This window comes from Salvelinus alpinus, chromosome 10, assembly GCF_045679555.1.
Source record: "Salvelinus alpinus chromosome 10, SLU_Salpinus.1, whole genome shotgun sequence".
NCBI classification, from domain to species: domain Eukaryota; kingdom Metazoa; phylum Chordata; class Actinopteri; order Salmoniformes; family Salmonidae; genus Salvelinus; species Salvelinus alpinus.
Genome location: NC_092095.1, coordinates 49,222,169 through 49,250,048, shown reverse-complemented (window position 1 = coordinate 49,250,048; position 27,880 = coordinate 49,222,169). Strand labels below are relative to the sequence as shown.

At 43.2% G+C, this 27,880-nt stretch overlaps 1 protein-coding gene across 1 annotated transcript in view; it reads right to left on the bottom strand.

Moving 5' to 3' along the window:
* LOC139532141 (low-density lipoprotein receptor-related protein 1B-like) overlaps positions 1 to 27,880 on the bottom strand; it is a 208,340-nt gene that overhangs the window by 168,209 nt on the left and 12,251 nt on the right. The gene's annotated exons all lie outside the window — the stretch shown is intronic.

The following is a 27,880-nucleotide window of genomic DNA, read 5'->3' as shown; positions in this document are numbered from 1 at the left end:
TCAATCACCCGACCTCAACCCAATTGAGATGGTTTGGGATGAATTGGACCACAGAGTGAAGGAAAAGCAACCAACGAGTGCTCAGCATATGTGGAAACTCCTTCAAGACTGTTGGAAAAGCATTCCAGGTGAAGCTGGATGACAAAATGCCTAGAGTGTGCAAAGCTGTCATCAAGGCTAATGGTGGCTACTTTGAAGAATCTCAAATATAAAATATATTTGAATTCGATTACCACTTTTTTGGTTACTACATGATTCCATATGTGTTATTTCATAGTTTTGATGTCTTCACCATTATTCTACAATGTAGAAAATTTTAAAAATAAAGAAAAACTAGTAGGTGTGCAAACTTTGACTGGTACTGTATAAAGAGTTGAAGTCGGAAGTTTACATACACCTTAGCCAAATACATGGAAGCTGTCACATCTGCTCCTGCTACGCCCTCTGGTGTTCATCAGGTGTCTTCTTGACCTGCAGTTATTCCCCCTGTACACTCCCTCTCTCTCCCCCTCTCCCTCTCTGTGTGATTGTGTGGTTGGAGACAGGTGTGCTGGAGTCAGAGCAGATCCCTACCAGCTGCAACTTGTCCCATAATCAAGACCTCTACAAATACTCAGTTCTGCCACTTCCACTTGCCAGATCGTAATCTCTGCTCAGTCAGTTCATGATTCTAACCTTTTATGATTATTCAAGATCCTGTTACTCTGCCTGACACCGCTTATCCTCTCATTGCAGTTTAACTCTCTGGCTCCTGTCTCCCGTTCCACATCACATCACCCAACTACCTAGCTTTGGATTACTCACCACCACTACCTTGGATTCCCCTCAGGACCTGTTTACCTTGTTCTACTCAGCTAACTCCAACCTCCGTCTCCACATCTGTTTTTTCTGCAACTCATTCAAGCTTCCCCGAATCTGCACTCCATATTTCCCTGTGTAACAATAAATATTTTGGTTCATTAATCCCTGTTTCCTCATCTGAGTCTGCTCTTGGGTTCCCCTGTGTCGCTCCGCTTAACAGTACGATCTGGCCAAGAGATGAACCCAGCAGACTCCACTGCTCTTCACCAAACTCTTGTTGGTCAAGGCACCCTTCTTGAGCAATATGACCAAGCCCTGAAACCCCTACTGGAGAACATCAAGGAGTTTTCAAGGAGCCTGTCTGACCTAGAGGCCCGAACCTCCGCCCGGAGTTCACAACCAGTCTCAAGTCCCTCTTCTCCGCCCCGGGAGCCTTTTGTTCCAACTCCTGAGCGCTATGATGGTAATCTTGGTGCTTGCAGAGCCTTTATTGTGCAATGGTAACTAGTATTTGAGCACCAGCCCTACTCTTATACTAGTGAACGAGCCAAGATTAATTTTTTGATTGGCTGCCTTTTTGGAGTAGCGCTTTCCTGAGCCGCTGCGGTGTGGGAGAGACAGTCACCTATTTGCTTCTCCTACGGTAGATTCACAGATGAGATGAAGGTCTTCGACCACCCGGTCTGTGGAAAGGATGCCGCTAAACGACTTCTGTCCCTTCGTCAAGGCTCCCAGAGTGTGGCTGAAATGGCTTGTGAGCTCCGCACCCTCGCCGCAGATAGCGGCTGGAATGACGAGGCCCTTCATGGAGCATTCCGGAACGCACTCACTGAGACCCTCAAAGACGAGTTGGTGTCCAGAGAGGAGCCTGATGGACTTGACGAACTCATTTCTCTCACTATCCGCATTGTCTGGCTCCTGTCTCCCGTTCCAAATCACCCAACTATCTGGCTCGGGATTATTCACCCCCACTACCTTGGCTTCCCCTCAGGACCTGTTTACCCTGTTCTACCCTAGCTAACTCCAACGTCAGTCTCCACATCTGTTTTGTCTGCAACTCAACCAAGCTTCCCCGGATCTGCACTCCATATCTCTCTGTGTAACAATAAATATTTTGGTTCATTCATCCCTATTTCTTCATCTGAGTCTGCTCTTGGGTTCCCCTGTTGCTCTGCCTAACAGAAGCTCAGTTCTTCACAATTCGTGACATTTAATCCTAGTAAAAATTCCCTGTCTTAGTTAGGATCACCACTCAGAATAATAGTAGAGAATGATTTATTTCAGCTTTTATTTCTTTCATCACATTCCCAGTGGGTCAGAATTTTACATGCACTCAATAAGTATTTGGTAGCATTCCCTTTAAATTGTTTAACTTGGGTCAAACGTTTCAGGTAGCCTTCCACAAGCTTCCCACAATATGTTGGGTGAATTTTGGCCCATTCCTCATGACAGAGCTGGTGTAACTGAGTCAGATTTGTAAGCCTCCTTGCTCGCACACTCTTTTTCAGTTCTGCCTACAAATTTTCTATAGGATTGACGTCAGGGCTTTGTGATGGCCACTCCAATACCTTGACTTTGTCCTTAAGCCATTTTGCCACAACTTTGGAAGTATGCTTGGGGTGATTGTCCATTTGGAAGACCCATTGCGACCAAGCTTTAACTTCCTGACTGTCTTGAGGTTGCTTCAATATATTCGCATAATTTTTTTTCCTCATGTTAGCATCTATTTGGTGAAGTCTATCAGTCCCTCCAACAGCAAAGCACCCCGACAACATGATGCTGCCACCCCTGTGCTTCACAGTTGGGATGGTGTTCTTTGGCTTGCAAGCCTTCCCATTTTTCCTCCAAACATAACGATGGTCATTATGGCCAAACAGTTCTATTTTTGTTTCATCAGACCAGAGGACATTTTTCCAAAAAGTACGATCTTTGTCCCCATGTGCAGTTGCAAACCATAGTCTGGCTTTTTTTATGGCGGTTTTGGAGCAGTGGCTTCTTACTTGCTGAGTGGCCTTTCAGGTTATGTCGATATAGGACTTTTACTGTGGATATAGATACTTTTGTACCTGTTTCCTCCAGCATCTTCACAAGGTCCTTTGCTGTTGTTCTGGAATTAATTTGCACTTTTTGCACCAAAGTACGTTCATCTCTAGGAGACAGAATGCGTCTCCTTCCTGAGCGGCATGACGGCTGCGTGGTTCCATAGTGTTTATACTTGCGTACTATTGTTTGTACAGATGAACGTGGTACCTTCAGGCGTTTGGAAATTGCTCCCAAGGATGAACCAGACTTGTGGAGGTCTACAATTTTTTTTCTGAGGTCTTGGCTGATTAATTTAGATTTTTCCATGTCAAGCAAAGAGCCACTGAGTGTGAAGGTTGGACTTGAAATACATCCACAGGTACACCTCCAATTGACTCAATTGTTGTCAATTAGCTTATCAGAAGCTTCTAAAGCCATGACATCATTTTCTGGAATTTTCCAAGCTGTTTAAAGGCACAGTCAACTTAGTGTATGTAAACTTCTGACCCACTGGAATTGTGATACATTGAATTATATGTGAAAAAATCTGTCTGTAAACAATTGTTGGAAAAATGACTTGTGTCATGCATGAAGTAGATTTCCTAACCGACTTGCCAAAACTATAGTTTGTTAACAAGAAATTTGTGGAGTGATTGAAAAACAAGTTTTAATGACTCCGACCTAAGTGTACTCCGACTTCAACTGTAAATATATATATCAGTACAAAGTATTTTTCATAAATACTTTTTTTAAAGAAGTCTAGAATCAGTCTGTAATTAAGTTACACAGAACGGGTTCACTTATTATATCCCAACAGGGCTACACAACATCTGTTATGTTCACTAAAGCAATACTTATGAATTGGTTTTGAACCTAAACCAATGCCTCAGCGAACCATTATTTTCTTATTGCGATGCAAAAATGTATCTAAATTGTATCTAACCTAATAGTCTTTAGCAATTATATCACAGAGCAACATTACCACAGAGCTATTCCACTATTATATAAATGTGGCATTTTTTATGATTATACAAATAACAGACGGAACACACACGGATCCCCTATCAAATCAACCCCCCCCCCCCCCCCATGCTCTAACAGAGCCCCACCCCAAAACCAGACATGATGTACAATGAGGGTTCCATTTTTTTTACCCCGTTTTCATGGTATCCAATTGGTAGTTACATACTTGTCTCATCACCTGCAACTCCTGTACGGACTCAGGAGAGGCAAAAGTCAAGTGCCGTGCATCCACAACCCAAACCAAGCCGCACTGCTTCTATACACAATGCCCACTTAACCCGGAAGCCACCAATGTGTCAGAGGAAACACCATGCACCTGGTGACAGTGTCAGCATGCACTGCACCCGGCACGCCGCAGGAGTCACTGGTGTGCGAATGGACAAGGACATCCCTGCCGGCCAAACCTTCCCCTAACCTGGCCGACGCTGGGCCAAATGTGCTCTGCCCCATGGGTCTCCCAGTCGCAGACAGCTGCGACAGAGCCTGGACTCGAACCCAGAATATCTAATGGCACAGCTAGCACTGTGATGCAGTGCCTTAGACCACTGTGCCACTCAGGAAGCCTGTTATGAGGGCTCTATTTTAACAAACCTACCAACAAACCTGTCAATCTAAGCGCTGAGCAGGTGTGTCAGAAATATGTTTGCTCTTTTCAAAAGCACAGTTATCGGCACAGTTGCTGGCAGTGGAGCGAAAGGGCTGGGTTTTGATGAATTAACAAGTTATGGGTGTGTTGAAGCTTGGCCCCTCACTGGCCAATCAGGACATGCTCCATGGCTAAATATGCTGTTGTTTCAAGTTGTGTATTTACGTCTTTTATGTCTTCCGATTCCAATGTTAGTCCATTATAATTTGTTAAACAGCTTACAGAAAAAAACAAAATAAATGTAGGCTTATCCCATCTTTGCTAAATATTTAACCTGTTTGCAGTCCACATTGTTCTAATGTAATACCCTTGTTAGAACCAAGTATTGAGTTTATTCTTGTTAGAACCAAGTATTGAGTTTATTTGTTATAATTAAATGGCATTATATTTTAAAGGTGATTTAATTGCTCCTGAATTGTAATGTTGTTAATGCATTTCTTTTGAAGAAATATTTCGTTAATGTATAAGTGAATAGGTTGGTTTACATTTAAGTTTAAGTTTTGACCAATAAGGTCGCTTGTTAAGCTGTGGCCAATGGGAGTTGACCTGGTTAACGGGAGGCCTGGGAAAAAAGAGAGGGAGAGAGAAGTTGAGAAAAGGATGGACATTACATTATGAACGTTGGTGAAGAAAAATTATAAAAGAAGACGATAAAAATAGAACAAAACCCATAACTACCTAGTTTTGAAGGGAAATATCGATTTTATTTTATAAGAGTTGTTATAATTTTGTTAAGAAAGACTTAGTAAATACTGAAGCTACCGTCTCATTGTGGAGGTATTGGACAGCCTTGAGGTTAGCCTAGCATCATGTGAAACCGAGAGAGAATTGCCTGGGAAAGATTAAGCAAGCTTGAAATAATTTTGACATGGGTTGTGCCCCACTCATTGGGGTTTATTTTTTATTTATTTTGATGTGGTGCTTTGAAAATGTAAAAATACACATTTTGACCTTATATATGTTGCCTTGGTGGAGTCATTTCTTGTTTCAATTTAATGGGAAAGTATATACTTATACAATAACAAAAATCTATAATCATTCCATTTGAAGTTAATAGCCTATTTGTCATCACCTTAGATAGTTTACAATAGGGATTCTTATTGGAGATGTCCTTCTCACCTAACATCCCATGCTGTTGAGATATTGTACATAAGTTAATATCGTGAAAGTCAAATTCGAGCCTGGTGAGAGGATTACACTAAGTAATTGCATTGCTTCATTGTTGAAATATATACAGTGCTTTTGGAAAGTATTCAGACCCCTTGACTTTTTCCATATTTTGTTACGTTACAGCCTTATTCTAAAATATATATTGTTTCAATTACATTTTCAATTTTTTTGCAAATGTATCAAAAATAAAAAACATAAATACCTTATTTACATTCAGTAAGTCTTCAGACCCTTTGCTATGAGACTCGAAATTGAGCTCAGGTGCATACTGTTTCCATTGATCATCCTTGAGATGTTTCTATAACTTGATTGGAGTCCACCTGTGGTTAATTCAACTGATTGGACATGATTTGGAAAGGCACACACCTGTCTATATAAGGTCCCACAGTTGACAGTAGAGCTCCAAGACAGGATTGTGTCGAGGCACAATCTGCAGCATTGAAGGTCGCAAAGAACACAGTGGCCTCCATCATTCTTAAATGGAAGTTTGGAACCCCCAAGACTCTTCCTAGAGCTGGCCGCCTGGCCAAACTGAGCAATCGGGGGAGAAGGGCCTTGGTCAGGGAGGTGACCAAGAACCCGATGGTCACTGACAGAGCTCTAGAGTTCCTCCGTGGAGATGGAAGAACCTTCCAGAAGGACATCTCTGCAGCACTCCACCAATCAGGCCTTTATGGTAGAATGGCCAGACGGAAGCCACTCCTCATTAAAAAGCACATGACAGCCCGCTTGGAGTTTGCCAAAAGGCACCTAAAGACTCTCAGACCATGAGAAACAAGATTCTCTGGTTTGATGAAACCAAGAATGAACTCTTTGGCCTAAATGTGAAGCGTCACGTCTGGAGGAAACCTGGCACCATCCCTACGGTGAAATATGCTGGTGACTGCATCATGCTATGGGGATGTTTTTCAGCGGCAGGGACTGGGAGACTAGTCAGGATCGGGGGAAAGATGAACAGAGCAAAGTACAGAGAGATCCTTGATGAAAACTAGAGCGCTCAGGACCTTCACCTTCTAACAGGACAAGACAATGCAGGACAAGACAGTCTCTGAATGTCCTTGAGTGTCCTTGAGTTGCCCAGCCAGAGCCCGGACCTGAACCCGATCGAACATCTCTGGAGAGACCTGAAAATAGCTGTGCAGCGACGCTCCCCATCCAACCTGCCAGAGCTTGAGAGGATCTGCAGAGAAGAATGGGAGAAACTCCCCAAATACAGGTGTGCCAAGCTTGTAGCGTCATACCCAATTAAACCTGAGGCTGTAGTCTCTGCTACAGGTGCTTCAACAAAGTACTCAGTAAAGGATCTGAATACTTTTGTAAATGTGATATTTTAGTAATTTATTATTTAATTGTTTTGCAAAAAAATTGAAAAACCTGTTTTTGCTTTGTCATTATGGCGTATTGTATGTAGATTGATGAGGGGGGGGAAACAATTTAATCAATTTTAGAATAAGGCTGTAACGTAACAAAATGTGGAATAAGTCAAGGGGTCTGAATACTTTCCAAATGCACTGTATAACACATAACAAAACAAAGGACTGGACTGCATTGTTGTAAGCTAAAGCAGGACTCCCTCAGTAGATCAGTGATCTCAGGCTCCTAAACTGAGTTAGATCATGGTTGAGGATGGTGATGCCAGATGATGGTAATGCCAGATGATTTCCATCAGGAAGTCTGGTTTCATTGATCAAAAAGCAGCCGGTGCTGAGGTGCATTTTTTAAAGCCAGCTAGCTAGCCAAACCAGACAAGTCAACCTGCCATCAGTCCTGCAAAGCCATGGGTAAAAACAACCAGATACTGCATATCCAATCAACAATGACAAATAATTTAAAAAAGTTACAACAACAAAAAATATATACACTACTGTTCAAAAGTTTGGGGTCACTTAGAAATGTCCTTGTGTTGAAAGAAAGCTCATTTTTTGTCCATTAAAATAACATCAAACTGATCAGAAATACAGTGTAGACATGGTTAATGTTGTAAATGACTATTGTAGCTGGAAACGGCAGATTTTTTATGGAATATGCATACAGAGGCGCATTATCAGCAACCATCACTCCTGTGTTCCAATGGCACGTTGTGTTAGCTAATCCAAGTTTATCATTTTAAAAAGCTAATTGATCATTAGATAACATAATTGCAAAAGGGTTAACACAGCTGAAAACTGGTGTTCTGATTAAAGAAGCAATAAAACTGGCCTTCTTTCGGCTAGTTGAGTATCTGGAGCATCAGCATTTGTGGGTTCGATTACAGGCTCATAATGGCCAGAAACAAAGAACTTTCTTCTAAAACTCGTCAGTCTATTCTTGTTTTGAAAACGTTTCTTGGCTGTCAGGCACTTAAACCTCTGACAGCATCTTTTCTGCTGCTCAGCTAAGCCTCCAGAGAAGCTGTTAGTGTATGTGTTTTAGACTTTGTTTCGTCTTCAATCCCTTTCTCTCCAAAAATAAATATACCTCGGTGTGACAGCCGCTTCTAAACTGACACTCCCTCAAAGGGCTTTGGCGCAACTTCAAAATGTGTGTATTTTCAGAATTTGATATTTTCGTTTTTGAATGACTTGATGCATTTATGTTGTCAATATTGAATTGATATTGTTTTGAGTGAAATCTGATACTCTGTTTTAGAATCTAATTATAATAATGTCAAGGGAAGGCAGCCTAAACAGAGAGCTCTGTACATTTTGTACATACACTACTGTTCAAAAGTTTGGGGTCACTTAGAAATGTCCTTGTTTTTGAAAGAAAAGCACATTTTCTAGTCCATTAAAATAACATCAAATTTATCAGAAATACAGTGTAGACATAGTTAATGTTGTAAATGACTATTGTAGCTGGAAACGGCATATTTTTTATGGAATATCTACATAGGCGTACAGAGGCCCATTATCAGCAACCATCACTCCTGTGTTCCAATGGCACGTTGTGTTAGCAAATCCAAGTTTATCATTTTAAAAGGCTAATTGATCATTAGTAAACTCTGGAACGAATTGCAAATATCACTGAAGCTGGAGACTCATATCTCCCTCACTAACTTTAAGCATCAGCTGTCAGAGCAGCTCACAGATCACTGCACCTGTACATAGCCCATCTGTAAATAGCCCGTCCAATTACCTCATCCCCATATTGTTATTTATTTTATTGTTTTGCTCCTTTGCACCCCAGTATCTCTACTTGCACATTCATCTTCTGCACATCTATCACTCCAGTGTTTAATTGCTAAATTGTAATTACTTAGCCACTATGTCCTATTTATTGCCTTACCTCCCTAATCTTACCTCATTTGCACACACTGTATATAGAATTCTTCCTATTGTGTTATTGACTGTACGTTTGTTTATTCCGTGTGTAACTCTGTGTTGTTATTTGTGTCGCACTGCTTTATCTTGGCCGGGTCGCAGTTGTAAATGAGGACTTGTTCTCAACTGGCCTACCTGGTTAGATAAAAGTGAAATACAAAATAAATAAATCCATTTGCAATTATGTTAGCACAGCTGAAAACTGTTGTCGTGATTAAAGAAGCAATAAAACTGGCCTTCTTTAGACTGGTTGAGTATCTGGAGCATCAGCATTTGTGGGTTCGATTACAGGCTCAAAATAACCAGAAACAAAGTACTTTCTTCTGAAACTCATCAGTCTATTCTTGTTCTGAGAAATGAAGGATATTCCATGCAAGAAATTGCCAGAAAACTGAAGATCTCATATAACGATGTGTACTACTCCCTTCACAGAACAGTGCAAACTGGCTCTAACCAGAATAGGAAGAGGAGAGGAATGACAACTGTGCACAACTGAGCAAGAGGACAAGTACATTAGAGTGTCTAGTTTGAGAAACAGATGCCTCACAAATCCTCAATTGGCAGCTTCATTAAATACTACCCGCAAAACACCAGTCTCAACATCAACAGTGAAGAGGCGACTCCGGGATGCTGGCCTTCTAGGCAGAAAAAGCCATATCTCAGACTGGCCAATAAAAATAAAACATTAAGATGGGCAAAAGAACATAGACACTGGACAGCGGAACTCTGCCTAGAAGGCCCGCATCCTGGAGTCGCCTCTTCACTGTTGATGTTGAGACTAGTGTTTTGCTGGTACTATTTAATGAAGCTGCCAGTTGAGGACTTCTGAGGCGTCTGTTTCTCAAACTAGACACTCTAATGTACTTGTCCCCCATTGGAGATCAACAATTTCGAACACCTGCACTTTACCCAAACACAGTATAACACTACAACAATACATGTCAGAATTGTACATTGACAATTACATTGGTAATCAAACATTTTACGTAACAGCCTACTCCTCAACTTGAGTATCAACTATATAAATAGACTATACTGTAAAAAATGTAATGTGTAAATAAACTATGTGGCTGAAATGTCTTTCCTACAATCAAACAAATTATGTCTGTGATATTATAATGATCATTTGTCAGAGTTGAACAAACATATTACTTTGGTTAGTTTCTGAAATAGATTTGCTAGAAATAACTGCATGGGCTCATACAAACAGACCCTACAGGCATGTTTAAGTCTTCTGCTCCTAAAAAGGAAGCTTTGCTGAGAACGTTGACAAGTTCACCACCTCCTTCTGCCTGTCAGACTCACAGTCTGTGATCACTAGGAGAAGTGATGTGCTTCGCTAAAGATTGCAGACCTTCACAATAACTAGAGCAAGGGCAAGCCAAGTTTTTATATTAGAACAAGCTGAAAGGGAATGTTAAATGGTTTGGTGAACAACAATTTAGAAACGTAATTAAATTCATGGTTAGGGTCATATAAAATCCGTTTGATTTTTTACCAAATGCAAAAAAAATGTTTTTTCCCACATTTCATTTTCTCATATACAGTATATATATATATATTTTAAGCAAAACCAAATTTGATGTTCTAAGTCCACAACAATGCTTAAACCACATCAGGAGTCTTTTTTGGAGGGTCTAACGAGTTTCCACTTTAATTAATGCAGAGACTTTTGTGTTTGGCTAGCAGTGTTTTGTAGGCTATTGCACATGTGATGGCAGAGTTTGCCCACTCTATTGATAAAAATCATCATGATATAATTTTGCCAGGTAGGCCTACTTTGCAGTAAACATTTAACTGGGACGGTTTTCGGGAAAGCCTTTGTGTTGTAGCTAACTGGCTACATCATAAACAGGCGCATTTCTATCATGCTCTTACTTCTTCAGAAAGTTGCAGGAAATACAAATCCCTGATGCATTATTTTCATTAATTATGATAAACTAGTGCAATTAATAACTACTTTTCTAATAAACTCAATTTAATACATTTCCTACTAAGTTAAAAAAAAATTGTATGTATTGTTCAAAATGTCTGGAATCCGTGATTCCGTCTGTATCACATATTTATAGTATACTACAGTTTATACTGAATGGAGGTGCCTCAGTCTAATGTATTACTGGATTCTCAATTACAGTACAGTACTTCACAGGGATCATTGTTCTGTCATGAAAGTGGCCTCTTATAATCTCACGTTTTTTCTCAAATTACACACCCTGCTTTTTTATTATCAATAATATCTACTGGTAAATATCAGAAAAAATAACAGAACAAAAACACAAGCAGTGTCACACAGTTTAAAAGCTCCAAATGACAGTCTGTCCACATGGGAGATGAATAAATATTTAGTGATGAAAAATTTGTCAGGCAGAATTAAACTATATTAAGCTGCAGCTATGCCCAAAGGGGGGAAGGGGTATGTTTGGTGTTTGGAATAGAACATCCTCTACTCTCTGAAAGTGCATTTCCCACTTTGGCCCAATTGAGTGCAATTTTCAAGAGGAGCTCAGCCCTTATGACTTTAGGGCAACATTCAGCACTGGGGCTTCCATTCAAAAGAATGGCTGTGGGTCTTCACAGAGTTAGCTATAACTTCATGCCTATCCACTTGATGTCGGACATTCCTGAAAGAAGCTAGCTAGCTAACAAGGAGTGTCTAGTTGGCAGAAGAGAAGAAGGGACAAAGAAGGGACAAAGTGGGACAAAATAAGGACAGAAGAAAAGGGAAAGGGGACATTAAGGTGAAGCAGTCCTCTAAAGACACAAAAGACAATAATACAAGAAACAACACTTCTATTGCCTCTCCCTCTACGATACGCACTTCCGGTTTGGTTTGGAGCGAGTAGTTGCATTCCGCTTTGCTCCACAGGTAGTATTACAGGTAGTATTACATTTCATTTCATTACAGTACAACAGTTTGATTTGTTTGATCTTAGCTGGCTACATAGCCGTCTTTGTATCCAAGATAATTGTGTAGTCTAGAGTAATTGTCGAGGTTACCTAGCCAGTTAGAGGTTACCTAGCCAGCTACACTTTCAAACAAAGTCAACAACGCAGCCACTGCTAGCTAGCCTATTTCACCAGCCAGCAGTACTATATCATTTTAGTCAATAAGATTTTTTGCAACGTAAGCTTAACTTTCTGAACATTCGAGACGTGTAGTCCACTTGTCATTCCAATCTCCTTTGCATTAGCGTAGCCTCTTCTGTAGCCTGTCAACTATGTGTCTGTCTATCCCTGTTCTCTCCTCTCTGCACAGACCATACAAACGCTTCACACCGCGTGGCCGCTGCTACTCTAACCTGGTGGTCCCAGCGCGCACGACCCACGTGGAGTTCCAGGTCTCAGGCAGCCTCTGGAACTGCCGATCTGCGGCCAACAAGGCAGAGTTCATCTCAGCCTATGCTTCCCTCCAGTCCCTCGACTTCTTGGCACTGACGGAAACATGGATTACCACTGATAACACTGCTACTCCTACTGCTCTCTCCTCGTCTGCCCACGTGTTCTCGCACACCCCGAGAGCTTCTGGTCAGCGGGGTGGTGGCACTGGGATCCTCATCTCTCCCAAGTGGACATTCTCTCTTTCTCCCCTGACCCATCTGTCTATCGCCTCCTTTGAATTCCATGCTGTCACAGTTACCAGCCCTTTCAAGCTTAACATCCTTATCATTTATCGCCCTCCAGGTTCCCTTGGAGAGTTCATCAATGAGCTTGACGCCCTGATAAGTTCCTTTCCTGAGGATGGCTCACCTCTCACAGTTCTGGGTGACTTTAACCTCCCCACGTCTACCTTTGACTCATTCCTCTCTGCCTCCTTCTTTCCACTCCTCTCCTCTTTTGACCTCACCCTCTCACCTTCCCCCCCTACTCACAAGGCAGGCAATACGCTTGACCTCATCTTTACTAGATGCTGTTCTTCCACTAATCTCATTGCAACTCCCCTCCAAGTCTCCGACCACTACCTTGTATCCTTTTCCCTCTCGCTCTCATCCAACACTTCCCACACTGCCCCTACTCGGATGGTATCGCGCCGTCCCAACCTTCGCTCTCTCTCCCCCGCTACTCTCTCCTCTTCCATCCTATCATCTCTTCCCTCTGCTCAAACCTTCTCCAACCTATCTCCTGATTCTGCCTCCTCAACCCTCCTCTCCTCCCTTTCTGCATCCTTTGACTCTCTATGTCCCCTATCCTCCAGGCCGGCTCGGTCCTCCCCTCCTGCTCCGTGGCTCGACGACTCATTGCGAGCTCACAGAACAGGGCTCCGGGCAGCCGAGCGGAAATGGAGGAAAACTCGCCTCCCTGCGGACCTGGCATCCTTTCACTCCCTCCTCTCTACATTCTCCTCTTCTGTCTCTGCTGCTAAAGCCAATTTCTACCACTCTAAATTCCAAGCATCTGCCTCTAACCCTAGGAAGCTCTTTGCCACCTTCTCCTCCCTCCTGAATCCTCCCCCCTCCTCCCCCCTCCTCCCTCTCTGCTGATGACTTTGTCAACCATTTTGAAAAGAAGGTTGACGACATCCGATCCTCGTTTGCTAAGTCAAACGACACCGCTGGTTCTGCTCACACTGCCCTACCCTGTGCTTTGACCTCTTTCTCCCCTCTCTCTCCAGATGAAATCTCGCGTCTTGTGACGGCCGGCCGCCCAACAACCTGCCCGCTTGACCCTATCCCCTCCTCTCTTCTCCAGACCATTTCCGGAGACCTTCTCCCTTACCTCACCTCGCTCATCAACTCATCCTTGACCGCTGGCTACGTCCCTTCCGTCTTCAAGAGAGCGAGAGTTGCACCCCTTCTGAAAAAACCTACACTCGATCCCTCCGATGTCAACAACTACAGACCAGTATCCCTTCTTTCTTTTCTCTCCAAAACTCTTGAACGTGCCGTCCTTGGCCAGCTCTCCTGCTATCTCTCTCAGAATGACCTTCTTGATCCAAATCAGTCAGGTTTCAAGACTAGTCATTCAACTGAGACTGCTCTTCTCTGTGTCACGGAGGCGCTCCGCACTGCTAAAGCTAACTCTCTCTCCTCTGCTCTCATCCTTCTAGACCTATCGGCTGCCTTTGATACTGTGAACCATCAGATCCTCCTCTCCACCCTCTCCGAGCTGGGCATCTCCGGCGCGGCCCATGCTTGGATTGCGTCCTACCTGACAGGTCGCTCCTACCAGGTGGCGTGGCGAGAATCTGTCTCCGCACCACGTGCTCTCACCACTGGTGTCCCCCAGGGCTCTGTTCTAGGCCCTCTCCTATTCTCGCTATACACCAAGTCACTTGGCTCTGTCATATCCTCACATGGTCTCTCCTATCATTGCTATGCAGACGACACACAATTAATCTTCTCCTTTCCCCCCTCTGATAACCAGGTGGTGAATCGCATCTCTGCATGTCTGGCAGACATATCAGTGTGGATGACGGATCACCACCTCAAGCTGAACCTCGGCAAGACGGAGCTGCTCTTCCTCCCGGGGAAGGACTGCCCGTTCCATGATCTCGCCATCACGGTTGACAACTCCATTGTGTCCTCCTCCCAGAGTGCTAAGAACCTTGGCGTGATCCTGGACAACACCCTGTCGTTCTCAACTAACATCAAGGCGGTGACCCGTTCCTGTAGGTTCATGCTCTACAACATTCGCAGAGTACGACCCTGCCTCACGCAGGAAGCGGCGCAGGTCCTAATCCAGGCACTTGTCATCTCCCGTCTGGATTACTGCAACTCGCTGTTGGCTGGGCTCCCTGCCTGTGCCATTAAACCCCTACAACTCATCCAGAACGCCGCAGCCCGTCTGGTGTTCAACTTTCCCAAGTTCTCTCACGTCACCCCGCTCCTCCGCTCTCTCCACTGGCTTCCAGTTGAAGCTCGCATCCGCTACAAGACCATGGTGCTTGCCTACGGAGCTGTGAGGGGAACGGCACCCCCGTACCTTCAGGCTCTGATCAGGCCCTACACCCAAACAAGGGCACTGCGTTCATCCACCTCTGGCCTGCTCGCCTCCCTACCTCTGAGGAAGTACAGTTCCCGCTCAGCCCAGTCAAAACTGTTCGCTGCTCTGGCACCCCAATGGTGGAACAAACTCCCTCACGACGCCAGGTCAGCGGAGTCAATCACCACCTTCCGGAGACACCTGAAACCCCACCTCTTTAAGGAATACCTAGGATAGGATAAAGTAATCCTTCTAAACCCCCCCCCCTTAAAAGAGTTAGATGCACTATTGTAAAGTGGTTGTTCCACTGGATATCATAAGGTGAATGCACCAATTTGTAAGTCGCTCTGGATAAGAGCGTCTGCTAAATGACTTAAATGTAAATGTAAATGTAATGTTGGCTATCCTAACAAACATAGAAACAAGACCATGAGAAGTGTTTTAATTTAACTAAGCAAGTCAGTTAAGAACAAATTCTTATTTACAATGACAGCCTACGGGGGAACCATGGGTTAACTGCCTTATTCAGGGGCAGAACTACAGATTTTTACCTTGACAGCTCGGGGTTTCAATGCTGGCCCAACACTCTAACCACTAGGCTACCTGCCGGCCCTGAGAACCTGAGTGCAAGTTAATATTGATAAAGGGCCACTATTGAACCAAAGATCTATTCCTTACATACTTTACTACTGTAGTTCACATCTCACTTTCCAAGAAAACAAGATGCATTGCATCAATTCTACATTTGAGGGTGAACCAGAGGAAAGCATATGACCATAACAGCAGGATATATTCTGTGGTACCTTCATGATTGTTTTATTAGGAGCTTCATTCCTTGCCCCCCGCAGAGATAGTGGGCAGGACACCTCGTCTCATAAAAGCATAAGTCACTATGCATTCATCTGCTTTCACAACAAATGAATTATTTGTGTATGAAAAAAACAAGAGAAGAGAGACTGCCTCAGCAGAAGCGGTTCAAACGGAGTTGCTCCACTTCGCTGTGTCTTACCATCCCAGAGTGAAACCGTTTCTTTGTAAAAACTCATCCTGCAACTTCTAAGTCAGATGTTGAATAGTGTTGTTGTTTGATAGAGACCCATTCTCAATAGCACAAACTGGATTAAAAGTATTGAGTCATCTGTCTTGGAACATTTGGCTCCTGGTTTCAAAAAGCATAGCCATTATAGTAACACTACAAATAATAGCCTAGAGAACAAAATGCCTTCTGACTTTCCCAGTACTTTCTCAGGTCATTTTCATAGTGTACACCTCTGTAGCTATTGGATGAATGACTCATATCATTGAGTATTAGGAACTCCAATAAATCCTTAATATTTCAATATTTTAGGATGCAAAGCACTGTAGGCTAACTTAACAGGAGACAAATCAATGTAAACGTTAAATGAACAAACCTTCATTAGGAGTGCAACCTTCCATTCTGTAAAAGGTCAGGTCTTTTCCCCTCCACAACAGCAGTCTATAAAGCATTTATCAACCCACAAACACACTCACACGCACAGTCAGTCAGAGTCATGATCCTCCGAAATAATTCCTCCACTAAGAACACATGAATAATTTATTGGGCTCATTTAAAAAAATTCAGAGTGGATTTCACAGTCATGCTACTTAATATTATTATTATATAATATTTCGGTCCCTTGGCAAGGACCGAAACACCTTTAAAACAGGAGTGCTGAGTGCCAGTGTGTGTTATAAGTTTTGTTTTTTGGCTGTGGGATGTTCAACGTTTCAGATAGATACCTTAATTGTTCCTCTTCCTCTTTATCTCTCTCTCTGCTACATGATCTTTGACAGCCTCCTAACCCTTGTCTCGTTCTCCAGCCGAATTGTGTGTAGGTAAAAGGTTGCTGTTTGTTTGTATGACAAAGTATCAATGACTGCCCTGCCAACAGCAGTCAGAGCAGAATTGATTTAACATATACCTGGACCCTTAGACTCTGCATTGATCCAATTCTCTTTGGTTCTCTGCAGACATCACATTTGACAAATACAATGGTTGTTGTTGTTGACCTTGGGGTGGCTTGTATTACTTTTAGCCAGTGATCATGTCCAGACCTTTATTAACCTTTGACCCTGTAAGGCACTAATCCAAGGGAAAACAAACACAGTGACATTCTAGGGTGTTGTTATCCATCATTGAGGTTAATTTGAGAGAACTTTTCAAAATAAAAACACCTACAGTAAATCAAATCAGTATATCAGTCAAAAGTTTGGACACATACTCATTCAAGGGTTTTTCTTTATTTTTACTATTTTCTACATTGTAGAATAATAGTGAAGACATCAAAACTATGAAATAACACATTCGGAATCATGTAATAACAAAAAAAGTGTTCAACAAATCAAAACATATTTTATATTTCAGATTCTTCAAAGTAGCCAACCTTTGCCTTGATGACAGCTTTGCACACTCTTGACACTCTCAACCAGCTTCACGAGGTAGTCACCTGGAATGCATTTCAATTAGCAGGTGTGCCTTGTTAAAAGGTAATTTGTGGAATTTCTTTCCTTCTTAATGCTTTTGAGCCAATCAGTTGTGTTCTCACAAGGTAAGGGTGGTATACAGATGACAGCCCTATTTGGTAAAAGACCAAGTCCATATTATGGCAAGAACAGCTCAAATAAGCAAAGAGAAACGACAGTCCATCATTACTTTAAAAAAAACATGATTTAGGATAACAAATACAAACGGAGATATCTGTTTTTGCAAAAGAACCCCTCAACTATGTTGTACAGTTTAATCGGGAATCATATTTAATTGGATCTGTAATTATTAAACAATACATGCATGTTATGAAATGTATTCTCATAAATAATAAGGTGAACAGTAAGACAAATTACTTTTAAACTGATACCGTTTTTGATGCCTCAATCGGGCAGATAAGAGTGCACAGTTTCATATATTGCTATCACATGTTGGTTGTGCAGAACTGTCAATGTGATAATGGCCCTATCATTTTCAATTTAGTCAGTTACAATCAGGGTAATTACCACACCTGAAGGTCTTATGCAATTGGGTAGCTTAGACAATCAAATGGGTGGGTGTAAAAAGGCATGCAATTACAATGCGTAATGACGCACAATGGCTGCTTTGGCACTGTTGGAAGACTTGGCGAATGGAAGAATTCAGAGAGAGTGAATTTTCAGAGACCAGCAAGGCCAATGATGATTGGCCAATGATGATGAGTGGCTTATTATTATTACCAAGAGCTGTTCTCTTGGATCTCTGTGCTGTAGTGGGCCCAGCTTTACAGAGAATCACCCGCAGAAACCAAGCCGTGCCTGTCCCACTTCAACTCCTTGGCAACCTCATTAAAAGCGTTGATGGTGTCTCTGCGTTTGCAGGACTGCATCTGTGAGGATGCGGCCGTGGAGGGTTTGTGATGCACGAGGTGCAGTGGAGACACCGGGGCTGGGCGCACTCAGCTCGTGCTCAGCTGCAGCACCACCAACCCCGCTGGAACACACAGCTACTAAAAACAATAGAAAATGTCACAATTGTTTGTGTAAATAACTGTTTAAACACAACTTGAATGCATTTGATTTATACTCTTTTCAAACGAGGAAATACTTATTACATACCTGGATCATCCGGTGCGTCTTGCATGTCTGTGTCCCCCTCCACCTCGGTCACTACTCCACTCAGGAGAGATTCCCCTATAATACTGGCAAGTCGCTCATCAAGGGGGTTGAGCTCCGGTGTCCCATTTCCCCCGCCAGTGGCACAAACACTTTGTCTGTGTAAGGCTATGCGCCTTTTGGCCTCCACTTTTATGTCAGATCACGTCTTTTTTTATTTCTGAGAGGGTCCGACCTTTTGAGCCAGCAGCATTCACAGCGTCCGCCACATGTTGCCACTCTAACGCCTTTTTGGCATTTCTAATGCCCACACTGTGTCCACCAAACAATATATTTTTTCTTGTTTCAACCTCCCCTACAAGAACTTCTATTTTACACTGGGTGAATTTTCTTTTTTAGCCTTTCTGTCGGGATTGCTGCCATTGTCGTCATGCAGTCAGTGTGGATGAATATTAATTAGGGGCGTTTCACTGACTATTTATGGGCAACTATGGGCGTTAAAAGGGTGGGACAAGACGCTCGCTCACATGTGGCAAATTTCGAGTTGATTGTGATTTATAAAGGGAGACTGGCGCGGGACGTGCGTGCGCACTGACCTCAACCCAAATGAGATGGTTTGGGATGAGTTGGACCGCAGAGTGAAGGAAAAGCAGGCAACAAGTGCTCAGCATATGTGGGAACTCCTTCAAGACTGTTGGAAAAGCATTCCAGGTGAAGCTGGTTGAGAGAATGCCAAGAGTGTGCAAAGCTGTCATCAAGGCAAAGGGTGGCTACTTTGAAAGAATCTCAAATATAAAATATATTGTGATTTGTTGAACACTTTTTTGGTTACTACATGATTCCCTATGTGTTATTTCATAGTTTTGATGTCTTCACTATTATTCTACAATGTAGAAAACTGTAAAAATAAAGAAAAACCCTTGAATGAGTAGGTGTGTCCAAACTTTTGACAGGTACTGTTTGTTATTGAGGTTATACTGCCTATGTAATTACTAGGTAGAGAAGTACAGTGCTGTGAAAACATATTTGCCCCTTTCTAATTTTCTCTACTTTTGCATATTTTTGATACTGCATGTTTTCAGATCTTCAACCAAAACCTAATTTTAGATAAAGGGAACCTGAGTGAACAAATAACACAACAATTACAAACTTATTTCATTTATTTCATAAACAAAGTTATGAAACACCCAATGCCCCTGTGTGAAAAAGCAATTTCCCCCTTACACTCAATAACTGGTTGTGCCAACTTTAGCTTCAATGACTCCAACCAAACGCTTCCCGTACTGTAGTTGTTGATCTGTCTCTCATGTTGATGTGGAGGAATTTTGGTCCATGCAGAACTGTTTTAAAGCATGAACTGCTCGTTTCAAGTCTTGCCAAATCAGAAATTGGACAAATACTTTTTCATGGCACTGGTTCCAGAGTCGCTTAAACACAAAACTATACTTTTGTATATGCAGTGGTTTTCTAAGGAATGATAAACACCAATGGGCAAAGTGTGACCGAAGGTTTAGAATCATCATTCGTAACCCTGGGAGTCATAGGATGTTTAATCCTTTAAAAGTGTAAACATTAGGCCTCCCAGGTGGCGCAGTGGTCTAAGGCACAGCCCAGGCTCTGTCGCAGCCGGCCGCGACCGGGAGGTCCATGGGGCGATACACAATTGGCCTAGCGTTGTCTGGGTTAGGGAGGGTTTGCCCGGTAGGGATAACCTTGTCTCATTGTGCACTAGTGACTCCTGTGGCGGGGCGGGCGCAGTGTGCGCTGACCAGGTCGCTAGGTGTATGGTGTTTCCTCCGACACATTGGTGCGGCTGGCTTCCGGGTTGGATGCGTGCTGTGTTAAGAAGCAGTGCGGCTTGGTTGGGTTGTGTTTCGGAGGACGCATGGCTCTCGACCTTCGTCTCTCCCGAGCCCGTACGGGAGTTGTAGTGACAAGACAATAACTACTAACAATTGGATACCATGAAATTGGGGAGAAAAAGGGGGGTTACATTTTTCTTCAGCCTGATCACACACACACTGCCCCCCCCTTAGTAATTGTATAAGTGTGCCCTTTGTTCACCATTGTCCTGTAGGATTATTGTTACAATGTTTGTTGGTCGTGTGAGTACCTGTACTGTGTTGTTTTGGCTTTCGTGCCACTTGTATTGTGCAAATGCTCATGGGTTTCGTCCCGTGTGGAATCATTGTATGCGTGTATGTTATGGGTCTCGCCTCGGTGTATTTGTTCGAGGTACTCCTCGCTCTTTTGTTTGGGTTTCAACCCTGTGTTTTGCATACGTGTTTGCTTGGTCTTCGTCACCGTGACTTTACATGGCACACTGTAATTTGGGTCAATAAAAACCCCTATTATGCATTCCTGCGCCTGTCTCCCGATCCCTTTATACCAACGTGACACCACCCATTTTTCACGTGTGTTTTTTCGCCAGAAATGATTGCTTGCTGGTACCTTCATGTGTGTGTATAATATAACTGTTCTCAGATTTTTTTATTCATAGATTTTTGGTGTATTCAAATCTATATCAATTGTTTAGCTGGAATAGAATGTTCACTGTATATTTGACTGTGATAATGAGGTTGTCTCAACTAGCATTCTATTATTTAACCCCCTTTTTCTCCCCAATTTTGATCTTGTCTTATCGCTGCAACTCCCCAACGGTCTCGGGAGAGGCGAAGGTCGGGTCATGCGTCCTCCGAAACATGACCAGCCAAACCGCACTTCTTCACAACCGGAAGCCAGCCGCACCAATGTGTCGGAGGAAACACAGTTCAACTGATGACCAAGGTCAGCCTGCAGGTGTCCGGCCCGCCACAAGGAGTCGCTAGAGTGCGATAACACTGACGACGCTGGGCCAATTGTGTGTTGCCCTATGGGACTCCCGATCACGGCCGGTTGTGACACAGCCTCTAGCACTGCGATGCTTCTCAACTAGCTATCTTAAGATGAATGCATTAACTGTAAGCCACTCTGGATAAGAGCATCTGCTAAACAACTAAAATGTCAAATGTAAATGTTTTTGGGGTTCCATGTAGAACATTGTAGACATTTCGTCGGGGCATGGACTACAAGGTGCCGAAAACGTTCTACAGGGATGCTAGCCCATGTTGATTTCAATGCCTCTCAAAGTTGTATCAAGTTAGCTGGATGGATACAATATATAGCATTTTGCATTGGAGAACGCTTTTGGGTTCCATGTAGAACCCTCTGTCAAAAGGGTTCTACATGGAACCCCAAAAAGTTCTACCTGGAATCAAGGGTTCTTCAAAGGGTCCTCCTATGGGGACAGCCAAAAAACCTGTGATGGAAATGTTTAAGTTTGTGCTTTTCTAATAACCATTTTCTGTGTTCTATTCATGTGCTTTTCTAATAACCGATTTCTGTGTTCATGCAAGTAACTGATTGAACGAATCCTCACTATCAGTATCTGCAATTTGGCAGTACGCTCAAAACCTTGTTTTGAGAAAGGGACATCTCAGTTTCAAGGTCTCAGCTTAGAGAAGAAGCCTTGTGAGGTATTGGTCTGTCACATGCATGACCCAGTATTGGTCGGTCACATGAAGGAAGCAAACTTTAATGATGAATTAATTATGAATGATGAATAAGCTAAATCATGCAAATATAACTTGTCTGTATATAAGAGAACTAACAGGACTGCCCCGGGCTCCTGATCGACATGTGTACGTGGTGCATCGAGTTGGTTGGTACCTCTCTAGCGCGCTGATAATAAACAATGATTCATTTAAGATTCACTTGTCCCTGTGTAGAATTTCCACGACAATTTCCAGACAAAGGTTCTAGATAGCACCTTTTTTCTAAGAGTGTAATATGAGATATGTATGTAAAACATTTACATTTGACATTTTAGGTATTTAGCAGATGCTCTTATCCAGAGAGACTTACAGTTAATGTGGCGCAGTGATCTAAGACATTGCATCTCAGTGCAAGAGGCATCACTGCAGTACCTGGATTGAATCCAGGCTGCATCACATCCGGCCGTTATTGGGAGTCCCATAGGGCAGCGCACAATTGGCCCAGCGTCTTCTGGGTTTGGTTGGGGTAGGCCGTCATTGTAAATAAGAATTTGTTCTTAACTGACTTGCCTAGTTAAATAAAGGTTAAAAATAAATAAATAATGCATTCATCTTAAGATAGCTAGGTGAGACAACCCCCTTACAGTCAAATTCAATATCCTCTAAACAGGAAGTCACTTTAAATGATTGCATAATATACAGTATTTTGAAAGCAACTTGTTTGTTGCTTGGCACCCGTCGCATTGGCTGGATCAATTATGCTATAAGGAGAAATGATTGCGTGATTAAAAAGTTAAAACTGCTAATTCATTTAATGGAGCATGAATACAGATATTGGTGCAACACTTAAAACTGGAATCCTTAATGCTGAAACTGCCACGTCCGTATGCGATATTACAACAACAAAGAAGTGACTGCAAACAGAAGAGCACAATATGTACTGCAAAACATGTTTAATCATGCTGCGCAACGCTCCTCAGCTCAGCTCAGCAACAAAAACAATAACAATAGTGGTGTCATTAGTATGGAAATTATACCTTTGACTGGTTTCCCAAACGCAGGAACAAGTAGCTGTAATGACAGTCTTTTAAGCTGGATTTTGGCCCCACACAATCTCCATACAAATTGACTTTCCTCAAAAAGAAATTCAAAAACTCCACTGTCTAAGACAGTCTTGAACAGAGAAATCTTGAGCAGAGTAATTGGATTAATGAGAGAATTAATCTAGAGACAATGGTTACAATGCATGTCCTCATCATTTCTATCGTTTAAAAGTATCACTAGCGAAGAGAAGGTATGTTTCCTGTCCTTCGATCCTTTCCCTATTCATCTGTTTCATCACTTGTCACATTGATCTTCTTCTCCCCTCATTCCTCGAGCCCTCCATCCAATGTCAAGAACGTAAATTAATCTATTACCAATAGTTTGCAGCCCATTGCGGCTCATTTAGCTGTTACACTTTGAGAGATCAATCTTCCCTTCCTGATGACACATTTGGCTAGTCACCGTGATCCTGTTCTGTTCAGCTAGCCCGCCCGGTGCCATTCAATTTCACATGCTGTCTCTGTACCCCAGGCAGGCTGTCTTTCTCTCTCTCTCCCTCTCTTTTTATCCTTCTCTCTCCTTCTCTCCCACCCTCTACCCCTCACTCCTCTCTCTCTACCTCCCCCCTCCACACTCTCTCCTTCTCTCTTTCTATCTCCATTTCTTCCCCCCCCCTCTGTACCTAATCTAGAGACTAATTACCACCAGAGGTGATGGAGGGACGCAGGTTTAAATTACACTGCATTAATCAAACCGTCCTGAAACAACACATTATTTTAACATACTCATTAGATTGAATTAGATGAAATTATCGAACCTTCCCTCTCTGCAGACAGGTCAGTTGATCTATAGTCTATCTAGAAAACAGCCTGTCCAGGAAATGTACAAATAGTGGATCCTAAAACATGTAACTAACGTTGTCTGACACTGCCATTAAGGGTAAATAAGAAGGCTAAATGATCATGCAGACTAAACAAAGTATGGTAAATAGTGTGTCAGAATGCAAATGCACTGAGTTGGCACCTGGCAGTCATGCCATGTATGCATGTATTGGTACTTAAGTTAACGTCGTCAGGGGGGATATGCATAATAATACAATAATCCTATTGTGATGAGATAGGTTTGTCTGCCCTATTCACTGCCAGTTTTAATGCATCACAGCTTGACAATCCAGGAAATTAGACATTTGTTGCAACCGGGGTAAAGCCCCTTTAGGAACCATGCTTAGATATGCACCACTGCAGACATCTGTGTCATGGGGCCACCCCTATTGCTCCTGCCTTCATCTTCTCCCTACATCTCCTCCCTAAACCTCTTTTCATCAACAAAGGATGAAGCTTGCTGATCAGTGCTCACATTTCCCCCGACTAAACAATGCCAATTCCTTGTGGTGTGCCCAACATGTAATCTATTGAATATGTAAATACTGTACAAATACACAGGTCTCTAACAGCCCTGTTCTGTTCTGACAGTCACATTTTGAGTTTAAGGCTAGCTAGGGTAAGTCAACAGTGAAATTGAATCAAAGGAAAGGTTTATCTTATATCTCTGAATAAAGTGTTGGCTGGCAGGTCTGCCAGACAAAATAGTTGTGATGTTTGATTAATAAACCAAATAGCTTTGTTACAAAAAACGTTCCCTAATAAGAACGTGTCATTTGTGGAAGTCCTTACAACCAAAACACAATGTTTCAAAACCAAACGGAAATAACTAAACCTCTCATTCAAAACTTCTCTATACACGCAAGCTTTTTGTCGAAAAAAAAAAACTTCTGGACACTGAACAGCCAAACTTCAAACATCATATGGTGACGTGGAGTGGAATTGAATGCTAAACAGAGCAAAAATTTCTTTGTTTCACACTGAGTGGTGATGTGATGTTTCCTCTGAAGGCTTGCTGGGAGCAGATGGCGATACAATATGAGGACAGGGCCATTAGTGAATTCTTCAGTACTTTGGACACTTTGGAGCTGTCTGTTCAATAGGAGGATTGGGGACCACACGTACACACAGACACACACACATACGCACACACACGCACACACACACACAGGCATGCAGGCACAAAGGCACACTCATACACACACACACACACACACACACACACACACACACACACACACACACACACACACACACACACACACACACACACACACACACACACACACACACACACACACACACACACGCACACACGCACACACGCACACACAGACTCTCACTGCCTGCAGGCATGAGCCAGCATCGTCAGATGGCTACCGACCAGCCTCAGTCTGTAAACTGACATGCCCACAAAGCTCACAGGTGGCCGAGAGGCAGAAACAGACAACCATTCCAGCATATTGGCGCCACATCTTTCCGCTTGTTTGTTTGCCATTGGCGTTGTCTGACTGTCTATACGAGCCATGTGCTGCCATCACAAACCACCTCAGGGCAAAATAGAACACACACAAACGTATGGTTTGGAAAATGCAATGAAACCATATAGCTGCATACATGGTCTCATTAGAATATGTGGAAATAGCAACATTTAATCACTGAAGTTAAGTGTCAACCAATCTGACATATTATGTCACTAGAGGTGACATTACGCAGCTAGGCGAAGATACAACTCTAATCTCCACGGAGTATTGAGTTGTGAAAGGAGGTTGTAATACAGTTGGATTACCACAGACAGTGCAAAGTCTTTGAACTAAATCATTGACTTTTGTGACTGTCATGCTTCATGAGGCCTGTGTCTATTTGTCGTGCAGCTCCCAACTGTGCACTAACTGTGTTTTAGTCACAAACAAACAGCCACACAGCTTCCATACAGAAAATGTGGTTCTCCACTTAATAAAACATGCGTACTACTGTTTGTTTTTGATAATATCAATTGGATGTATTGCTTGACCAGTTAACTGTGAAAGGTCAACTCAGTCATTTGAAAAACATGAAGAAATGCCATTGTATCGAAGTACTAAATTATTGATATAAAACAGAGAAGATACAGTAGATGGCTGGTACAGACAAAAGGATATTGATGTTGAGTTATGTTTAAACAATCAAACAGATTAGCCACTCAACCATTTTGCCATTTTGTAGTGGAGCGTGTCGAGAGCTTCAAGTTCCTCAGTGTCCACATCACTAAGGACCTATCATGGTCCAAACACACCAACACAGTCGTGAAGAGGGCATGACAATGCCTCTCCCCCCTCAGAAGGCTGAAAATATTTGGCATTGGCCCTCAGATCCTCGAAACGTTCTACAGCTGCACCATCGAGAGCATCTTGATTGGCTGCATCACCACTTGGTATGGCAGCTGCTCGGCAACCGACCACAAGGCGCTACAGAGGGTAGTGTGTATGGCCCAGTACATCACTGGGACCGAACTCCCTGCCATCCAGGACCTCTATACCAGACGCTTTCAGAGGAAGGCCCTAAAAAGGCCTTAGTCCAGGCCTTACTCCAGTCATAGATTGTCTATCTTCTACCGCACGGTAAGCAGTACTGGAGTGCCAAGTCTGGGACCAAAAGGCACCTGAACGGCTTCTACCCCCAAGCCGTAAGACTGCTAAACAGTTAATCAAATGGAACCCCGAGACAATTTATATGCATGGACACCCTTCATTATTTATTTATCTTAATTGTTTTGCACTGACTCCCTTGCACTGGCTCTATGCACACTCACTAGACTCTACCCATACACTCATACATACTATACTGGCACTCCAACACACACACACTACATACGCTCACACAAAACACACACACACACACATATTGATGTCACGCACACGCACACACACACACACACACACACTGTTTATTACCTATCCTGATGGCCTAGTCACTTTTACAACTACCCACATGTGCATACTGTATTACCTCAATCACCTCAACTTCCTCGTACCCCTGCACATTAACTCGGTACTGGTTCTCCTTGTATGTATATAGCCTTGTTTTTGTTTTTATTGTGTTACTCTTTCCTTTTTTATTTAGCAAATATTTGTCTTACTTTTTAACTCTGCATTGATGGGAATGGGCTCGTAAGTAAGCATTTCACTGTAAAGTCTACACCTGTTGTATTCGGCGCATGCGACCAATAAAATTTGATTTGAACTGACTTTACAGTACAAATGTATGTCACGCCCTGACCTTAGTTCCTTTTTTATGCCTCCAGTGGTGATCCATGGCACGAAGCCTCCAGTGATGATCCATGGCACGAAGCCTCCAGTGATGATCCATGGCACGAAGCCTCCAGTGATGATCCATGGCACAAAGCATCCAGTGATGATCCATGGCACGAAGCCTCCAGTGATGATCCATGGTAAGAAGCCTCCAGTGATGATCCATGGCACGAAGCCTCCAGTGATGATCCATGGCACGAAGCCTCCAGTGATGATCCATGGCACGAAACCTCCAGTGAGGAGTTATGGCACGAGGCCTCCAGCGACGCCCTCTAGTCCGGAGCCTCCAGCGACGCCCTCTAGTCCGGAGCCTCCAGCGACACTCTCTAGTCCAGAGCAGCCAGAGTCTCCCTCCTGTCCGGAGCTGCCAGAGTCTCCCTCCTGTCCGGAGCTGCCAGAGTCTCCCTCCTGTCCGGAGCTGCCAGAGTCTCCCTCCTGTCCGGAGCTGCCAGAGTCGCCCTCCTGTCCGGAGTCGCTGCCAGAAGCGGCCCGCTGCAAGGGTCCTCAGTCCAGGTTCGGCGGCGAGGGTTGCCGCTCCAGAGGCGCCACCTAAGTGGGCCAAGATTAAGGTGGAGTGGGGTCCACGTCCCAAGCCAGAGCCTCCACCGCGGATAGATGCCCACCCAGACCCTCCCCTATGGGTTTAGGTTTT